The sequence below is a fragment of the Lissotriton helveticus genome, chromosome 5_1 (genome assembly GCF_964261635.1).
Source record: "Lissotriton helveticus chromosome 5_1, aLisHel1.1, whole genome shotgun sequence".
NCBI lineage: Eukaryota > Metazoa > Chordata > Amphibia > Caudata > Salamandridae > Lissotriton > Lissotriton helveticus.
The window spans coordinates 22,291,613-22,311,458 of record NC_136065.1 but is presented as its reverse complement, the minus strand read 5'-3'; the positions used below and the strand labels follow the sequence as shown (position 1 = coordinate 22,311,458).

Genomic DNA, 19,846 nt, shown 5'->3' with positions numbered 1-19,846 from the left:
TACCATGTCCTTGTCTCTAAAGTACACGGATCTGGGGGTTTCCTGCAGCCCTTCCTTAATTTGGCGTAGCTTAACTCTATAGGTTTCCTCATCTGTCCCCATACGTTCCAGGACACTCTGCTTTATTTCAGGATATGGTGTGGTACCAAGTGGATTGTCTGCCTGGTAGGCTTATTGCAATTTTCCCGTCAGAAGAGGGCCTAAATATTGTCCTCATTTCTCTTCTGGCCACATGGTGGCTATAGCCATCCTCTCAAAATTAGAGAAGAAAATGTCAGGGTCTCCTCCTGGAACATATTTTTGTAGCACCACCGAGGGTAACGAGGTATGACCTCGTGGTTGTCCAAGCGCTTCCGCTACTTTTCCAATCACAGACCCCTGTGACTGGCTCTATTCTGTAAGGGTCTTATGTAAGGTCTCCCGGTCAGCCTCCGCTACCTCTAGGAACAGTCCCATAATCCTCTCCAATCGTTCTTGCCCTTCGACCATTTTGGACACAATGGCCTCCATTTCCCCCTATCCTACTTCTGACACCACCTGCAATAGGGATGGGCGGAATCAGAAGCGAGGAGGCCGTATTGGGTTAATAATGGATGTTTATTTGTCAACAGATCGTTTGTTATGTATAAGTCACTATGGCTGTTTGTCCAAGACCAAAACAGGAGAATGGGCGTTTCTTCACGCTCTTATTCTTCTCTGTTTATTTCAGGTGCTCCTTGCCTTGAAGAGGGGATCACAGGAGACTTTCAGGCGACAGAACAACACAAAACAAACGGAAGCGGTAAGTAAACCACTATTGGTTTAATATACCTAGTGAGAGAGAACAGTCAGTCAGTTAGGGAAAGCGAGAGAAAGTGAGGTGGCATGCACTCTCACGCACACGTGGACTCCTTTCTCTTAGGTCCCACTGTTGACCGGTTGCCTACTATTCCTGTGCTCAGGACATGTTAGGGGCTATCATGTGAGGAGGGGAATAAAGGGAAGGGAGTGCTGAGTGCAAGAAAAAAAAACAAGAAAAAAAAACCGATCTAATAATACGGAGTACCAAAACGTTCTTTGTACTCTGTATAAGTCTGTGCTCTTTTAATAAAGGGTGGAAAACAGGAGTGTCCCTTTTTGTGATATTATATTGCACAAATGCTGCCGAGGCACATCCAAAAACAGTCCAAATCTGTGAAGAAGGCATTAACCATTATAGTAGGAAAGAGGAACTCCCTAAGTCGATCTTTGGTTCCTTCTGTGTATCCTTTATTTCATGCCAAAAATCCCATTACATAAGAAACAGGCAGCCATGTGAACCTCAAAGGGGATTATTTTCTCCCTAGAGAGTTGGTTTGGTCTCCTAAGGGCGGAGGGAGCCTTTATGCTTGGAGAGCACCACAGTATATTAAGAAACTGCAAATTATGTGAGATCTTCTATCTCACTCATTAATACTGAAATTCTCTTCGCCACAATACAGGCCCAAAGACATAAGCCCCTACAGGGACCTGTCCTCCCTGGACCAATGTGGCTTCATGCCGGCCAGGGGAACCCGCCACTGATATCCGCCGCCTTCATCTGCCTTGGCCCTTCGATCCCGCTTGTCTCCCTATCTAGTCCTCCTCTTTCTCGACTTCGAGAAGGCTTTTGATACGGTGGGCTGGGAGTACCTACAGGACGTGCTACGGATAATAGGTTTTGGCCCGCGGTTCCGCAGCTATATTGGGGTCCTTTATTCGAATCCCAGGGCCCGAGAACTAGTCAATGGATCGCTCTCGCAGGCGTTCCCGGTTCGTAGAGGGACGCGCCAGGGGTGCCCCCTGTCTCCACTCCTTTTCGCAATAGCGATGGAGCCCCTGGCGACGCTCATCCGGCAGGATCACCTCATCCAGGGGTGGGCCTGGAATGAGAGTCACGTAGATAAGATCGCCCTCTACGCTGACGATGTGCTTCTGTACTTGGCAGACCCGGCGGACTCAGGCCCTAGATGCCTGCACCTCCTTCGGGACTTTGAGCGGGTCTCTGGCCTCAGGCTTAACGAGGCCAAGTCCACCCTGGTCCCACTACACCCCTCCCGGGATTGTTTCGACTGGCAGTCATCTATTCCCATCCGCCACAACTCGGTCAAATATCTGGGGATATGGGTGACTCTCCTGCCGGAGTTGGAATGGGCCCTGAATATCGCGCCCCTGGTGACCCAAATGAGATCGGACTTAAAGAAATGGCACTCCCTTCCCCTCAACCCCCTCGGACGGAGCGCACTTTTCAAAATGATGATTCTTCCTCGTTTTCTTTACACCCTGCAGAACACCTCCATCCCACTCCCCCGAGCCTTGTTTCGAGAGCTGGAAGGATCCCTGTCCAGGTTCCTCTGGGGCGGCGGGCGACCGCGGATTTCACTCGCACACTGCCGCATTCCGCCCTATGACGGAGGCCTAGGGGTGACCTATCTCTACCTCTACTATCTCGCCACCAAACCGATAGTTATCCACGACTGGTATGCGGGTGGCTGGTCCGACCCGGCATAGCGGGTGGAATTGGCAAAGACGGACTTCCCTCGGATTCAAGCCCTGCTCTATGGCTGCCTGATTCCGCAATCCTTGGCCCCCATTACCAGAGCGGTCTTGTCGGCCTGGCGAGCCTCCCTACGCCACACGGGATGGGACCGTACACTTACCCGCCAGACGCCACTCTGGCATGGGAACTGGCTCCGAGAGGTGTCGTCCCTGGACGGGTTCCGACGCTGGGGCCTCATTGGAGTGTCGGTGCTCGGAGATATATGGGTGGGAGATCACGTCCGAGCCTTTGCCGACTACAGCAACTTCACGCCCTCTCACATACCCAACATTTCCATTACCTGCAGCTGAGACACGCCCTCCATGCGCACCTCCCCGCACCAACTACCCTCCCATAATTTAACCCATTAGAAGCCCAGGTGATGATGGGAGACCTGGGGAGGGGGGGGGGAGTGTCCCGAATCTATTGTGCCCTAATCAATAACAGCCCTGCATCCCTTGATCGTTTGCGTGCCCGATGGGAGGGATGGGTGGGACCCCTGGAGGAGGCCGATTGTAGAGACGCCTTGATGGCCCCACGCACCCTGGCGACGTCCTCCAAGTGGAGGCTGGTACAGATATACTACCTACACACGTCCTACCTCACCCCAGAGAGGCTCTTTCGGGCCCACTTGAGAGCCACCCCAGACTGCCCTAGATGCGGATGCTACCAGGCTGACTTTTTCCATTTGGTGTGGACATGCCCGGGACTGGAGAGGTTCTGGAGGGGAGTGGAAAGGGAGTTAACACAGGCCTTGGGTTGGGAGGTCCCTCGTGATCCTATTCGGCTGCTCCTAGGGATATTTGATGGCCTTGATGGCAATAGATCGGACAACCGCCTGCTGGGGACGGCGGTGGCCAAGCGAGATATTGCTCGTCATTGGCTCCGAGACTCAGCTCCAACGGTGAAGAGCTGGAGGAGGGGGGTGGACTTGTGCGGGGTCCAGGAGGAGGCCCTTTGCGAATTCCGGGGTGCGCCAGAACAATTTACCAAAATTTGGGGGAAATGGTTTAACCTACTGCCACCATGAGCGTTGATATTTGTTCTGTGTCTTGCTCCATCGAAACGTTTGTGCTGTCGGACTGGAACATTGCTCACCCTTCTGTGTATGCTGCTGAATGTTTTTACCTGTGTCTAATAGTTGCTGAGCTGCCACCAATGAATTTTCTTTGTTGTTTTCGAAATGCCAATAAAGTTGATTATCAACAAAAAAAAGAAACTGCAAATTACTTTCCGACAGACGAAGTGTGTAGATGTGCATTCGCAATTCAGCAGCTCTGCCTTGGTTCTTTGTGCATATTGCCTGCTACCCCACACTGCCTCCCACCCTTGTCCCTTGTGCCCGCAGCACGTACCGCCTTAAGCCGCAACTCTCTGGAGTTGCGGCGGCCTTTGAACTTCCTCCAGGGACAACCACTCTTTACACCATTCGTCTGGGGTCTCTGTGGCTTCAACGTCCCCAGCAGCAACATCGCCCTCCGTAGCGTCTTGGGTGTTGTTCTCCTCTTGGGCTGCTGCGTTGCCTTCGGACTCCTCCTTGTCGGTGTCCTCTGTTTCCTCGACGTTTTCCTCTTTGCGGATGATCACCTTCACGTCCTCCTCTCTTCTGACATTCTCCTCCTAGATGTTGCTGAAGTCCTTCTTTCCTGCTTCTGCCTCCTTTTCTCCTCCCCCCCTTTGTACCGGATTGGCTCTCCTTTCTCACGCCCTTGCCCTGGGAGTGGTCCGGCCTCTGACTTGCTGTTTCTCCGCCCTGTAGAGGGGAACAATAGTCCGTTTTTTGTTTCAGTGCCTTTCTCCACCGCCCATCGTCGTCCTTGGGGTCTATGGTATGTGGAAGTCATGGCAGAGGAGCGGGAGGTAAGTCGGGGGCTCCTGGGGACAATTGCGTTATTTCCTCACAGGCATGTTATCCTTGAGGGCCCAGTGTTGACCCACCCTAAACCCTGTAGCTTTGCAGTCGGGCGATTGGCCCACACACAACTTTAGTTCACCAAGTGTCAGCAAAAATTAGAGTAGCTGTCATCCAGGATATAGTTGCTCCTCTGACACTGCAGAGATTGTCCAACAGCTCTCATCACTGTCTGCCCAACAGTTTCAAGATCTACTTCGATCGTAGATAAGGCTGGCAGTACTCTTTGTGTGCACCTCCTAAAGAGTTTATTCTACACTACCTCAGCTTAAAATGCCAGTCTCAGCAGGAGAAACATACCGGACGGTGGACTACCCTTCCTGCACCTCTATGCCAGTTCCCTATATTATAAAAAAGGACCCGCGCTACAGACCCAGACACCAACCGCCCTATGGCGACTGGGTTAGTTCCCATGCTAGGCTTCAGTAATATTACCTGGAGTCTTCAGGATGTATTGCCATTTTGCGACTGCTACTAGCAGATCTACTATACTTGAACAAGAAATACTCAGATTGGATGCCACACATTAGATGGGCGCCTGTACCGGACTAATACAAAGATGGATACTGGGATTCACCGCTATTGAATATTTAGTGTGAATAGACCTCGTTTTTAACGCGATTTGGACAGTGAAAATTATTCACACATTGCATCGAATTTAGATTGACTTAAACCTTGCTGATAGAAGACTCTTCTTTGGATTTCCTCACATAGCCCGCGATTGTGATTACATTTGTTAGGCCACTGTTCAAGTCATTTCCGGTTCGTTGTATATGATATTTTTCTTCCGATAACCTTTGAGAACTTGGATGTTCTCTCCTTCGAGAAGGGTATTTTCCTGAGATGCCCTGATGAAGTTCTCCATGAGAACGAAACGCGTTGGCTGAAATTCCCTGTCTTTCTGTGAACCGTTTAAATTTCATCAATAAAGAAACTTTGAAAATTCTAAGAGCAAATTCCTGGACATTACCTGTTTTCCTGCGCACACCATTCAAGAATACAATGCCAGTCTCCTTTAACTGGAGCAGTGGCTCTGCATCCATCCAGAGCCAACTCACATCCCATTCTCACCATAGGATTTCTCTTCCTGCTACAAATAGGCAACTCTGCCCACATGTGTTAACATCAGCTGTTCGGTTCCATGTACAGTGGAAGGGTATTGGAGCACAAGTAAAAAAAAAAATTCTCCCTGCATCAATGATAACCTCTACTTCACAACTCAACTTCTCCTGTTACCATATAACTCCAAGTACCTTCCTAGGCAGTTTGGGCAACCAGTAATCCAAACCTGCTCCTCATCCAGCTAGGCAAAGAACAGCCCACACCACAATAACCAGAGAAGGCAGTTTCTCCTTGCCAAGGCACACCTCCAGTAAATCCCAGTCATTCCACATTGTCCCTGCACAAGGTTCCTTCTTCTGCATATAACCATTGTAGCCCACCATTTAATCACAGGTCGCTTCAGGACTTTAGCTGGGCCTAAGGTTCAAAAGGGGCAGTTCCTGTTTGAGACTCATCTTAACCTACCAAACCCCACAAGAGAAAACGTATATCCCTAATTGTGAGTCTGAAAAGCCCCATAGCCACCTTGAGGACAAGAGCACCAAGTGGAATATCCTTGAATAAGAGTAAGTCTTCAATCTACTTAATTGAACTTTAAAGGAGAGTGCAGAATGGTTCTATGCCCACCATAAAGATGAAATACAATAAGCCAGGATGGTTCCAATGGTTTTGGAGTACATCAAGCTTGCACACAAAGGTCAAAAGTAAGCAAGATGGAGATTTAACATCATATTTGACAGACAACTTTGTTAACAGAAATGAAGTCTCTTGAACGAAGCTTGAAATCTCAATTATCGTAATTCTGAAGCCTACTATTTCAACTAGTGTAAGGGGCAGCAATAGACCTTTTGTTTCCCTGTGGTCGGACCTGAACTTCTACATATGCTAGGACATTTTGAGGGTATGGTGATGGTGTATGAGGGAGATGTTAGCAGCACTTCCTTTAGAAAGGTTACTGTGGCCGTCTGAAGAGCTTCGAACTCAAGAGCTGGCCCTTTAAAGGTTCCTCACATGATGAATGCTATATGAAAAAGTTACTTGCATGCGGTAATAATCTTTCTGGTGTATACTCTATATAGCGATACAAAAGGGGATGATGGACGGAGCGGAGCGTTTGAGCAAATCAAACACTCATCCCCAGTCAACTGATCTGGGTTTAATCCATCACCATTCTTTAGCTCACTCCGCCTCCCCAGTTCAGACAGACATGGCCATATGCAAATCAGTCTGACCCTGTGCCTCATGGGAACAGTCCAGCCCGAACTGCCAAGCCATGTCTTCCCTGGACCGGAAACAAGCATCCTGGGACCGGTTTTGGGTTCATAATCCTTATCAGCCAGGCTATCTTGAATCCAGTGGCAAAGTGAGCAAGGGACTCACGTCTGAGCATACCCCTGCCAACTTAGGGCGAACAAAGCGATACAAAAGGGAATGATGGACGGAGGGTTTGAGTAAATCAAACACTCACCCCCAGTCAACTGATCTGGGTTTAATCCATCACCATTCTTTAGCTCACTCCACCACCCCAGTTCAGACATGGCCATATACAAATCAGTCAGACCCTATGCCTCATGGGAACATTCCAGCCCGAACTGCCAAGCCATGTCTTCCCTGGACCGGAAACAAGCATCCTGGCACCGGTTTTAGGTTCATAACCCTCATCAGCCAGGCTATCTTCAATCCAGTGGCACAGTGAGCAAGGGACTCATGTCTGAGCATACCCTGCCAACTTAGGGCGAACAAAGCGATACAAAAGGGGATGATGGACGGAGCGTTTGAGCAAATCAAACACTCATCCCCAGTCAACTGAGGCACAGGGTCAGACTGATTTGCATATGGCCATGTCTGAACTGGGGTGGTGGAGTGAGCTAAAGAATGATGATGGATTAAACCCAGATCAGTCGACTGGGGCGGGGTGTTTGATTTGCTCAAACACTCCGTCCATCATCCCCTTTGGTATCGCTTTGTTCGCCCTGAGTTGGCAGGGTATGCCCAGACGTGGGTCCCTTGCTCACTCTACCACTGGATTCAAGATAGCCTGGCTGATGAGGATTATGAATCCGAAACCGGTCCCAGGATGCTTGTTTCCGGTCCAAGGAAGACATGGCTTGGCAGTTCGGGCTGGACTGTTCCCATGAGGCACAGGGTCAGACTGATTTGCATAAGGCCATGTCTGAATTGGGGTGGTGGAGGGAGCTCAAGAATGATGATGGATTAAACCCAGATCAGTTGACTGGGGGTGAGTGTTTGATTTGCTCAAACACTCCGTCCATCATCCCCTTCGGTATCGCTTTATACTCTATCTAGCAGCAGATTCCTCACCTGTAGAACAACCCCAGGCATCAGACTGGATCTGGAAACTTCAAAGCATCAAGGTTGCCGGTTGGGGGCCCTGGACTTAGTCAGCATTGGAAGTAATGTCAGGCAACACCACCGAGGATATAAAGCGCCCTCCCCAGCGTATTGATGTCAAATTCCCTCAGTTTTTTCCAAGCCTTCGACGCAAGAGGGCAAATTGACATTGATGAAAGATTGCAGTACCAAAATATTGTAAGATGGGATCTTATTAACTTTTTCTGTAAGTCATCTATCAAACAGGGAGGCGGGCAGGAGATGAGGAATCTGGAGGTAGATAGAGTAGCCACCAGAAAAATCGTTACCGACGGTAGGTAACTTTTTCTTCTGATGGTACAGATTTCATAGCAATATCCCCCAGTAGGAGGGATGATGGAGGATTAGACCAGGAAATCTTACAAAACAGACCTGGCAAACTGTCTATCCCTATGCACCTCCACATCCAGAGAGTAATGCTTTGCAAAGATGTGCAAGGTTGCCCAAGTCTCTGCCTTACAGAGTTCTGCAATCAGGACACATCAAGCAAGTGCAGAAGGGGTTGACTTAGCCCTGGTGAATGGGCTCTGCTCCATTCAGGAGCCACTTTCTTAGTGAAGGCGAAGAAATTCCCTATGAGGAGAATAATCCATCATGATTGAGTCCTCTTATGTACTGCCTTACCTTTTTTGTCACCTCAGTAGCCGACAAAAAGCTCTACAGCCATCCAGAGTTCCTTGATGCGGTCCAGGTAGTAATTAACCGCATGCCAAAGATCTAATCGATGCAACTGTTCCTTCATCTTTTGTAGGATGATGAGGGGGGAAGGTCAGAAAGGTGATGTAAAGGAGTAACCACCTTATGCAGGAAAGCAGCCCTGTTTTGCAACACCAACTTGTCTGAAAAGTAAGTAATGAAAGGAGGGCAACAGTTAAGGGACTGCAACTCACTGACTCTTTTAGCAGATGTGACTGCAACCAGTAATAACATTTTGAGAGTCAACCTTACAAAGGGTACAACTGTGAAGGGGCTCAAACGGAGCCCCCTCCTAAAACGTAAGAACCCAATTTAATTCCCAACTAAGAACTACAAAGCGAGTGGGTGGGAAAAACACATCATGTCAATAGGGGATTTAAACAGGAACAGCTGATCTTGCAGACAGAGAAGTGGACAAAAGGGCTAAATAGCCTTTTATAGTGCCAATGGCACATTCCCTCTGAGCAAGGGAAAGTGCAAATTGCAGCACTTGAGACAGTTTGGACTGCAAGGGATCCACACCATTGTCTGCACACCATCCAGCAACTTGCCCTATCTTCAGTAAGATGCAGATTTAGTTGAGGGGCAACACACATATGAGATGACGTCGACCATCCCCTGTGGCAGCTGTTTTTCCTATTTGTTTCAGTAAACCCTTGACGAAGAGCCATTTGGTTCAAAATATATTGGGTGTAAATAAATTAAATGAACCCATTCTGGCACTTGATTGACCTCACGTGCCGCTGTTGAGAGCCTGGATTGACAGCAGGAGGCATTTGAAAATGTTGAATAAAGATTCATTGTGCAATCAAGCTGTCTCCGCAGTGATTTGAGAAGCAGGACAAGTTTGCTATATGGATTAGTATGAGAATTGAAAAACAGAGAGTAACATGGACAATTTATGTGGAAGTGAATTTTTGTGAGGAATCATTCTCTATTAAGCAGTGGGACGGATGGGTGCGAAATGAAAGTGCCCTTTTTGGAATCTTTGAAAACACGTGTCACGTGACGGTTCACAGCATCTGCTCGCACGCACTATTAATAAATAATTTGCATTGGATTAAAGGATAAAGACTAAAACTAACAAAGGGAAGGTGTGCATTCTCATACTTATTAATTTATAAATTTTTTGTAGTGCATATAACCCACCATTATTCACAAGTACTTTTGATGTGACCACAGGATCGGGATGTGGAAGTATGTATCCTAAGCATCGTGTGACAACTCCTAGTCTCTAAGCTCTAACACCAGTAGAACTTGAGCTAGAGTCAGAATCTTGAATGTGAGAAGTTGGCCTGGCATATGAGGTCACTATTCTAGTGGGCACCTTGCACTAGTCCAAACAACCCTTATTGATGGTATGTTGTAAAGTCAACCTTATAGAAAGCTATCCTAATGGTAGCTGTGGCGAGCAGTCTTCAGGCTAAGACTTAGAGGCGAATTAAGCAAGTTGTTTTACCATTTATAATCTCTTGAATGATCAAATGAAAGCACACCACACAAGGTATATATCAAATATATATGTATTTAATCTAAACACAACTCCCCTGATCTCTTTATGAGGTCACAGGTAAAAGTACAATACAAGGAACTTAATTAGCATACGATAGCTTGCACAGTATACGTTATGCCCTAGGGGCCTCACAAACCATATACTAAAATAGTGGTATAAGAACCACGTGAGAGTTAGAAAGCAGGCCTAGGGCCTGTAGAACCGCTGGGGCTACCTGGAACCACCAAAAGTTAGGATGCAGGAGGCCCACGGGGGACACGTGCAGTGTCGAAACACAGCCGCGGATCACCATTGACTTTCTCTGGAGAACGAACAAGTTACAAGTTTAAAGATTAAGGGCACTTCTAGGTGAACTACGATGGAACCCTTTTAGACTTAGACACTTCGAGAGTCAAGACCCATGGGAGCACCTGAGTACTCTAGTTACCTCACCCACGGAAGCCGGGAGCATAGGTGTCTTTTGATGTCGGGTTTCGTCGTCGATTCCAATGGAGAGCTGGGAAGAAATGCTGCAGGCGGCCAGAGGAGAAGTGTCCGGGAGGATCCAAGGGTGGATCGGAGATGTGAAGAACCTGCAAGCAGAGGGGACAGAGTCTGGGTCACTAGCCAGTGACCAGGATGGCGAGGAGAAGTTGCCAGCCGATGTCGGGTGATTTCAGGTGGAAGAGGTGAAGCTTGACTCTTCAGCCACGAGGACCAGGAGGCGTCGACGACGACCAGGAGCTGGATTCGAGCTGTCCCACACAAAGAATCTAGCTGACTGCAGTGCTGGAATCCCGATTGGACTCAACAAGCCTTGGCAGCAGCAACCCACGCAAGATGACAAGATTGGCTTCGGTGCAGACCAGCAAGGTCTGAGGAACTCCTCCTTTGGGGAGGAGTGAGAGCACGTCTGGAGCAACCAGGAAAGCTCAAGAAATCAAAGATGGCCCTTCGTGGGGGCTCGCTAGCCAACGGACTAGGAACCGCGAAGGGGCCTCGAGCGGAAATGCACAAAGCGGGCCCACGGAATACTCGTGGAGTGTAGGCCTCTGAGCTTTGGTGCAAAAGTTGCTCGGGGCAGGGGCTTCAAATACCCCAATGCACAACTTCGGTAAACTTTGGGAAGTAAGTGCAGTTGCAAAGGTGCAGGATGTCCAGGAGTTCCGGTCCCACGTCTCTCGTGTCCGCTACAGGTCTCAGCTTTGCTGGGAGCTTGGGTCAGCGTCAGAGATGTCTGGAAGTCCGTGTCCTGTGTCGCAGATTCTTCGGGAGCCTTGAAAATGCAGACCGGCAAAGATGCAGTTGGTGCCTGTTTGAACAGGGTGGTCACTCCTTGACCACAAGAGAGATTTCTTCTGTCTTCCAGTCGATATGGAATGTCGAAGGTCCAAGATATATGTTGCAGAGTTTCGTCCAGGGTAATCTAAAGTCCTGGGGACTGGGATCCTATTCTTATAGTAAGTTTAGGGGTTGGATTAACACTAGGGTCCCACCTACGGGAGGACCTGGGGATGGGGTGGTTACACCCCTTCCCCTTTGTCCAGTTCTCGCCAGACCTGGGGCTGAGCGCCCCAGCAACAGGTTGGAACTGGGAAATGCATGGAGCACCTAGTGTGCCCAAGGCAGTGTCTGAAAAGCATTCACTGAATGCAACCCACCCTGCCCCAATACACTAAAGCCTATCTGGGGGCACCTCCCTGGACAGGAAACCTATTGTCCAGGCCTCCCCTGCCAGAGTTTCATCCAGCAGCAGAGGGCAGACTTGTGTCTGTGGCAGCAGCATCCATTTTGCGATGCTGAGGCTCTGTTTAACTTTAACCGGGTTTACCAGTAACTACATGTCTTCTCCCTCGAGAAGGGTGGAATGCTACCCCCGCCGCCAGAACTGGCAAGGGGTAGTATTCAATGTGTTTGACACCTTACACGACATGTTTTGATGAAGCCAAACCAAAGTTAGCATTAACCGCGAGAATTATAATGCACTTAAGAGTATATGGTATGGCTATATCATAGAACAGCTATAAGGAGATGGTTCCGAAAGCTGCAGAGGGGCTCAGCTCATGCTAGGGCACCCTCTCACACAAAACCAAGCACTCTGCCTCCAGGATTGTCAAGGCCCGCCATAGGAGTGACTTATAGGTTACTATGTGTCTGTGTGTATATATATATATATATATATATATATATATATATATATATATATATATATATATATATATATATATATATATATATATATATATATATATATATATATATATATATATATATATATATATATATATATATATATATATATATATATATATATATATATATATATATATATATATATATATATAATTTTTTTTTGCAGAGTTTTATATAGCGCGAACTAGAACCGAACCGAATCAGTTATCAGAGCGCTTTACATAGCACCAGTTACGTTACATGAGGACACACTTTCATTTTTTAGGCACGGGGAGATTAAGTGATTTGCCCAGAATCACAGGGGGTTTTTGGCGTCGTTACCGAGACTCGAACCCAGATTCCGAGGTCGAGCGCCTTAGCCGTTAGGCCAACCCCTCTCCCCTAAGTAAGTATATTAAGTAAGGGGTGATTACACCACCTTACCCAGGTTGCAATTGCAGACCTGTGGTGTCAGTTTGGAAGGCTAACCAGGGGTGGCACAATACATGCTGCAGCCGCTGGTAGGCCTAGGGTGCACCTATGCCCAGAGTACCTATGGTACCTTATACAGGGGCTCACAAGGGTGACCCAGTAACCAATCTGGTGTGTACCTAAAGTACATGGTATCAATTTAGAGAGAGTACAGCTAGGCTGTGGTCCTGATTGGCAGGGCCACAGCCATACTAAAGTCGAAAAACCAGTGAAGCATAGCAAAAAGTGGGGGTAACCATAGGAAGCAGACCCTACTCTCCTACATTGAACATCTCTTTTTTGAGGAGGAAGTTCAGGCTACTGAGATCTAGAATCAGATGCAGGCTGTCGTTCTTCATAGGTACCAGAAAGTAACAAGTGTAACATCCCTGGCCCTTTTTCTTCTCTAGCACTAACTCTGCAGCTACTTTTAGAATGAGAGCTGCTACCTCCTGCTGAAGAATGGCATAATGTTTGAGAGAAGGAAGAGAGGGAGGAGGCGGGAAGTGGAACCAGAAGGAAGGGAAGAGTGTAGCCCTTTTCTACCATTTGAAGGATGCACTGGTCCGAAGTAATGGCTTTTCAGGCTAGGAGTAAGACAGACTCCAGGCCTCCAGGAGCCACATGGAGTTGAGAAGAGAACTAGGCCTGCTTCCCTGGTGATGCAGTGGAGGAGGAGAGAGGAAGAGAGGCAGTTTGAAAGTTGGATCCATGTCGCTTTCCTCGTTTTCGTCCTCTGTATTGTCTGATGAGTGCGTTACGCTGCTGCTGCCGTATAGGTTGTTACTGTCTCTAACGAAAGGCAGATGCACTCAAAGTTGCGAAAGCTCTGAAAAGGTCAGTGGTCTGCTCGGAGGCGGAAGCTAAAGGTCTAAGGATTGAGCTGTGGCCTTACAAGCCGTGAAGTGCTCCCACGCTGAATCAACCTAGTCGTCAAACTAGTGGACTCCATAGAAGGGGAGGTTCATTAGACTGGACTGGACATCAGAAGAAAAGTTGGACGCCCTGATCCAAGCATGAAATCGTACCATGACTGAGGTACCCATGGCTCATGCTACTGAGTATGGTGTGTCCAACCTGGAGTTTATGATGTGTCGTAACGTATTCTGGCCGTCGGCTAGGAGTTCCTGGAAGTGATCCTTCTTGTCAGCTGGGACATGTGGTAGAAACATCAACGCCATGTCCCATAACACATGGTTGTAGCATGCAAGAAGAAAGTTAGCGTTAAGAGAATTGAGGGCCATTCTCCCTGCAGAAAAGGCCTTCTTGCCCCAGGCCACTAGATGGTTGGACTTGCGCTCAGAGAGGGCCTTAGGGAAGGCAGCACCAGACAGCCCCTGAACAAGAAACTTGGATGATTAAGCTCTCCGTTGATGGGCGTGTGGAGAGAAAAGCTGGATCTCCAGGAGCAGGGCAATCACTGCGGGCAACGATCCCGTTGACCGCCGTTGTAGTGGAGGGCTTTTCCCAAGCTGGGTTCAAGCAATGCCTCACTAAAGGAGAGATGAGGTTCAGAAGAGGCAGGAGAACTTCAGTGAGGACGGTAGTCTTCGCTTCAGTGGTATGTAGTTGTAAATCCAAAACCTCTGCCTCCTTCAGCATGATTTTGTCATGTAGGAGATGGAGAGCAAAAAGGGGAGTACCTCTAGAGGGTTTCTTCTCCTTCCTCCTATGTTTCACCTTCTTCTTACTCGCTGAAGAGGATGGAGGCTGGGAATGATGTGGAGAACGCTTCAGACAGGGATGTTCATCCTTCGCCCTGGCTATAATGAGCTTGGCCTGTCGTTCCTTGATGGCGACATTACAGAAGTACGATGTCCAACATAATAGTCCATCCAATTTGGTGTTAAACTTAACATATGAATATTTTGAGTACTAGTACCTGCTTATGAAGGTATACCGGATCAAGTATTAATAATGATCATGGCCAGAAAATTAAATATTTGAATGCCGACCCGGCCCACCTGGATCCCTTCCCAAAACTTACAAAGTGCTGTGTGTCACTTGAGGGCTATCAATATGAGATGGATGGGGGAGCGAGACAGGAGAATTTATTTGGGTATTATGTACTGTATTTATGGTAATAATGGGAGCGCATCCTTGTAGTCATTAGGGTGAGGGTTATTACTAAACCAAAGGATATTCATTCATTGGGAACCCACTGCCCACTCATGATCTGAGGCTTGTGCTTTAAAGCTCTCTAATAAGAAGCCCCTTCCATGGAGATAGGGGTTATGCGAGGCCCCGTACTCCAGACACCATAAGCAGACAGCATGGGAGTTCATGATGCACATCTGTCACCAACACTCCCTACATGGTTGATGGAACAAATTTTTATTCGTTTTGCGAGACAATCCTGCGGCAATACACAGCTGTGTGCCTACAACCACATTGCCCAGCAGCGTGGGATTGATGCACAAATCAAATATATACAGCTTCAATGCCTACAACCCGGGGATGGCAGCGTCATCTGGATTGCACGAGTACACTTATCTACAATGGAAACAAAACTATTAGCAACACAGGAAGGAAAAGGACATAAACCCCCACCACCCCCCGAAAATAAAATAAAAGAAGGGATCCTGCACCATTGTGTACAAGTTTGTTTTAATTTTGCTCACCCCCAACTATCAGATCCGCTTATTTGCCTCACTACATATGGGACATCGTCGAATCCAGCGCCCCGGGATCTGGAGATATTTGGGGCATGTGACTTCTCTAAACTCTTTTGATAGCAACGTTATGAAAGGGGCCCATAAGTCTGCGTAGGTCTCCCCCTTATGGTCTTGAACTAGTGAGAGTTGTTCCATGGCAAGAGTCAGCCACAGTCTGTGTAGCCAAGCCGTAAGATTCGGCACCGTCGTAGAGGCCCAGTGTGCCAGGATTGCCTGCCGCGCTGCCAGTAACGCCAGTGACATTTGCCTACCCTTCCAGGAGCACAGGCGGAATATCAGCGCATTTGAAAGCCCTAGTAGTGTGTATGCCGGAAAGCGTGGAATCTCCGTCCCAAAGGCTACATCTATGTCATTCAGCACCCCCTCCCGGAAGCGCTCCAGTCTTGGGCAATGCCAGAGTAAATGCACCAGAGTGCCGGCATACCCACAACCCCTCCAACATTTCTCTGTGTGATTTTTGTCCCAGCAATGGATGTGAGCCGGTGTGAGGTACCAAAAGGATGTAACCTTGTATGCGGATTCGGTTCCGGCGGTGTTATGGGTTGTATGGTGAGCACTGTAATGGATGTTCACCCATTCTTTGTCCGAAAGGACCCTCCCCAGCTCCTCCTCCCAGCACTGTTGGCCTTTTGTGCGCCCCCCTCCCTGTTTGGTGGCAAGCATAGTGTAAAGCTCTGATATCAAGTATTTATCATCTTTTTTTACCCATTAGCCATTTCTGGAAGGGGGTGAGTAGCGAGAGGCCTGTGGCAAGTAGGGTGGCAAGGTAACCCAGTGTCAGTTACAATCCCTACATGGTTTAAAACCAGATTATTTAGGGGAAGACAAGTAACTACTTTTTGAAACATTCTGTTGTGAGGAAAAATTCTCTCAGAGAAAGAGTTGAAGCTCTGAATCAGCGTCAAGAGCACAGAAAAAAGGGAGCTGACGTTGATACACCAGGGTGGGTGCTTTCAGACCACGGTGGCCTCACCTGCTATCCCTTCAGGGTGCAAACTGAGTTCAACGCCTCGTACCGGCTTCATTTTTCAGCCTATTAAGCAGTATTCTTCCAGTGTTTGGGGCTGTTCCTGACCTGGCTGGGCGCTTCTGCTCCTGGAACTTCGTTGGATTTTGCTCCCCTGTTCCCCGGTCGCGGCACCCGCTCCTCGGCTGCTGCTGGACCCCGGACCCGCCCACACCGCCTACACCGCTGCGGGACTGGGAGGCGATTTTCCACACCTGCAGCCTCTTCCCGCAGCGGCAACGCCCCCTCGCCTGGGAGGATAAAATCAGAAATCAGTCTGTCTCGCGCAGCGGGACGCGCGCGGGACGGAGCTCGGGCAAAGAGCGGGCCGTTTGAGGTCCGGAGAGACCGGACTGGACCTCACCCCTTTCGTTTGTCTTGGTCCATTGTTAGTACATCTTGGTATTCCCACTATAATTGCCTAGTAAGTCCCTACAGGAATCATGTGTACACGGGCTAGCCGTAGCAAAGCCGCTAAGGGTGGGAAGATGTTAAATGGGACTTTAGATGACTTCATTACTAGAACAAACACCGCTATAGATAATGAAATCACCAAAATACAAAAACGAGTTTCCCTGGATCTAGATGCAGCCAGAAGACTGTCTCAAAACATTGCCATGTCGAAAAAATCCTCTTTAGGTCACATAGCAACTGTAAAAAGTCCCGAGCACCTATCGATCCCACGCCTCATTACAACGCAGGTCGAGGTCCACCATACCCCACCCTTACCTCCTGGGACAACTGTGCCCCTAGGCCTCACTCAACTACAACATAGCCAAAACTCCTCTTCGTTTGTTACTGACTCGGATTTGGGCACCCCCACTGAAGTTGTCCTTACTGAAATTACGCCACTCACTATCGAGGAGTATGATAACCCCCAGGGCTCTTATTCTAAGGGTTCAGTATATAAAAGGAAACGCACTATAAGATCCGCCTACTCACGGAAGAAGGCCAAAGTTGCTAGGGCGCATTGTCCTACTAATAGTAAACTATCCATACAAAGAGAAGTAGAAAGAACTGTAGCCCCAGTGCAGGAGCTCCCTAGTGTTGATGAGAACTGCCCAAATCTGGACCCCAATAATATAGTCACCATACAGGAGGATAATGGGGTGCAAACATGCGAGATAGAGGGAAGAGATGAGGAATTTCTAAAAATAGTGTGGGCAACCCTAAAAAAGCTCTTAACTCCCTTGGATCTAGTACTCTCACGCATTGAAAATCACCTGCTAGAGGTGGAAAAAAGTATTCTAACCCTAGCAAGCCTTAGCCTCCAAGACAATAAAAGGATTGCCCCCCCAGAAGCGGATGCAATCACATTAATTTCTACCACCACTCCACCAGCACTGCCCCTTAGTAGGCCAATACCTAAACCACGCACGAATGGCAATGAACATATAGCCCCTCATCCCCCCTTAAAACCACCCATGCACCCCTTACAACAACCAACCAAACCACATAAAGAAGGTGCTGCCCCAAGGGTGAACGATACTAAGCCCCATCGAACCACCTCACAGGGCCTACAAAACACCGAAAACTTTCGTGGGGGATATATAGATCTTCCCCCAGATGCAAGGCCATATGTGTCGGTATTAGCGGGTGTTCCTGAATTGGGGAGTCATAACCAAGAAAACTATTGGTCCTTGAAAAATAAGGTTATTCATTGGCTGAATACGAACAGGCAGATCCCTAGTTACCTGAGAAGTAAAGTATTAATGGTGCGCAGAGTTCCCTGGATAGGACCCTCACGCAAATCTATTCCAGGTGACTGTATTGTAGTTTCATTCGAGGATCCACAGACTGCCCAACACATATGTTCATGGCACACGGGGGGGGAGAATTCACCAATTGTAGCCAGACCACTAACATTCTTTTATCCCCCTCGCCCCATTCCAAATCACGGGGGGGATTGGTCATTGCCTCGCTACCCGGCCCGAGGAGGGGTGAGAGAGGGTTGGCAAGGCCCAAATAGACGGGGGCATGGAGCACCAACTGATAATAGGTTTGGTTGTCTAGAAGAGGTAGACTGACTCTCTCTGCCTCTGGGTTTACCATCTGATGTTAAGGATAAATTGCCCCCATCGTCAATTGTTCCTTTTACCCCTGAGAGCAACCCGAGTGGGAGCAGTCCTACCAGGGGATTAGCAAAGAACCTCGATAGGTCACTGTCTAGTGCTTCAGATTTTCCCTTTTTTACAACTCATCCCTTAGACCAATTAATATTGAATGTTGGAGTTGATCTGGGGATGCCGAGCAATTTTACCCATAAGGAAGCCCAGGCTCTGGCCATTCTGCCCAAGATCACTTTATCATCACTGCCACTCGTTCCTGTAACTAGTCACAGATTTGACTCAGTTATTGATCCCGAACTCCCGGAAGACAAAATCGTAAGGGTGGAGGGTTTAAGTTCAATAGCGGGAAAAGACATTGTGGATTTATCATTGGTGCCCGCGGCAAGGAGCCCCGGCCTTGATTCTGATCCCCTTGTGCCTGTTCCTATACTAGGACCGAGGGTTGCTGGGAGCACTGTGCTAAGGATCCTGAGCTGGAATGTAGCAGGTCTTGCTCGTAACTTTAATATCCCAGATTGGAATACTCTTGTTGAATCCTTCGGGATCTGTATTTTGCAGGAAACCTGGTGCTTAGAACCCCGACATAAGGTGGGTTATACTACCTATTTTGTCCCAGCATCACAACCACCTGGCAGAAAAGGCCGCCCATCGGGTGGCCTTTTAATTTGGGTTAGCATTTCACTGGGCCTAGCCATTAGGCATATGCCCACAAAATCTTCTGACCTACAGAGACTATCAGTTAAAGGCCCGGGGGGGAAAAAGTTAGAAGTATTTGACATCTATCTAAGGGGGGCAAGGGGCAGTGTCTCTATGTTGCCACTCACAGGTATAGAGGAAGAACTTGGAACCTGCAACGCTGATTCTCTTGTTCTATTAGCTGGGGACTTTAACTGTTCCTTCGAACCACTTGCCAGTGAGGACATTTTGGACATTTGGGACGAAGACACTAGGAGAGGCATTCCTCTGCTCACGCTTAAACCCATCAAAAAATGGACCCAGGGTGCTATAGATCTTAATGCCCTCTGCATGGAATTTGGCTTAAGGGCAACCAACGGTAGATCCAAGTCTGATTCCAATGGGGCACATACATATAATAGGGTTGGTCATACCTCCAGGATTGACTATATACTTCTGAATCACAGGCGCTGGGCACACTTGCTTGACATGGAAGTTTTACCAACCACTGACAGTGACCATAATCAACTAGCTTTGAGTTTGTCCCCCCTTTGGACGGGCATGACCCCAAATCCACCCCCCCACTTTTGGAAATCAACGCATGAAGTCTGCCCTTCGAATTGTGGAAGGCGGCTCAAATGGAAAAAAATTGCTATGGACGAAGGAAAGATGACTCTAGTAAAATCCAT

The 19,846-nt window shown here is 48.2% G+C and overlaps 1 protein-coding gene and 1 long non-coding RNA gene across 6 annotated transcripts in view; one reads left to right on the top strand and one right to left on the bottom strand.

The window, feature by feature from the left end:
• LOC144754085 (uncharacterized) overlaps window positions 1-19,846 on the bottom strand; it is a 716,823-nt gene that overhangs the window by 265,737 nt on the left and 431,240 nt on the right. For 4 of the 5 annotated variants that reach the window (XR_013594644.1, XR_013594647.1, XR_013594646.1 and 1 more), the window contains one exon: window positions 8,526-8,740. The exons of the other annotated variant lie outside the window; for it this stretch is intronic. The gene's annotated coding sequence lies outside the window, so the exon portion shown is untranslated. The remainder of the gene's footprint in view (window positions 1-8,525; window positions 8,741-19,846) is intronic. 5 annotated transcript variants of the gene reach the window in all.
• LOC144754086 (uncharacterized) overlaps window positions 1-19,846 on the top strand; it is a 168,904-nt gene that overhangs the window by 63,383 nt on the left and 85,675 nt on the right. The window contains exon 2 of the long non-coding RNA XR_013594651.1: window positions 710-781. This is a non-coding gene — a long non-coding RNA (uncharacterized LOC144754086). The remainder of the gene's footprint in view (window positions 1-709; window positions 782-19,846) is intronic.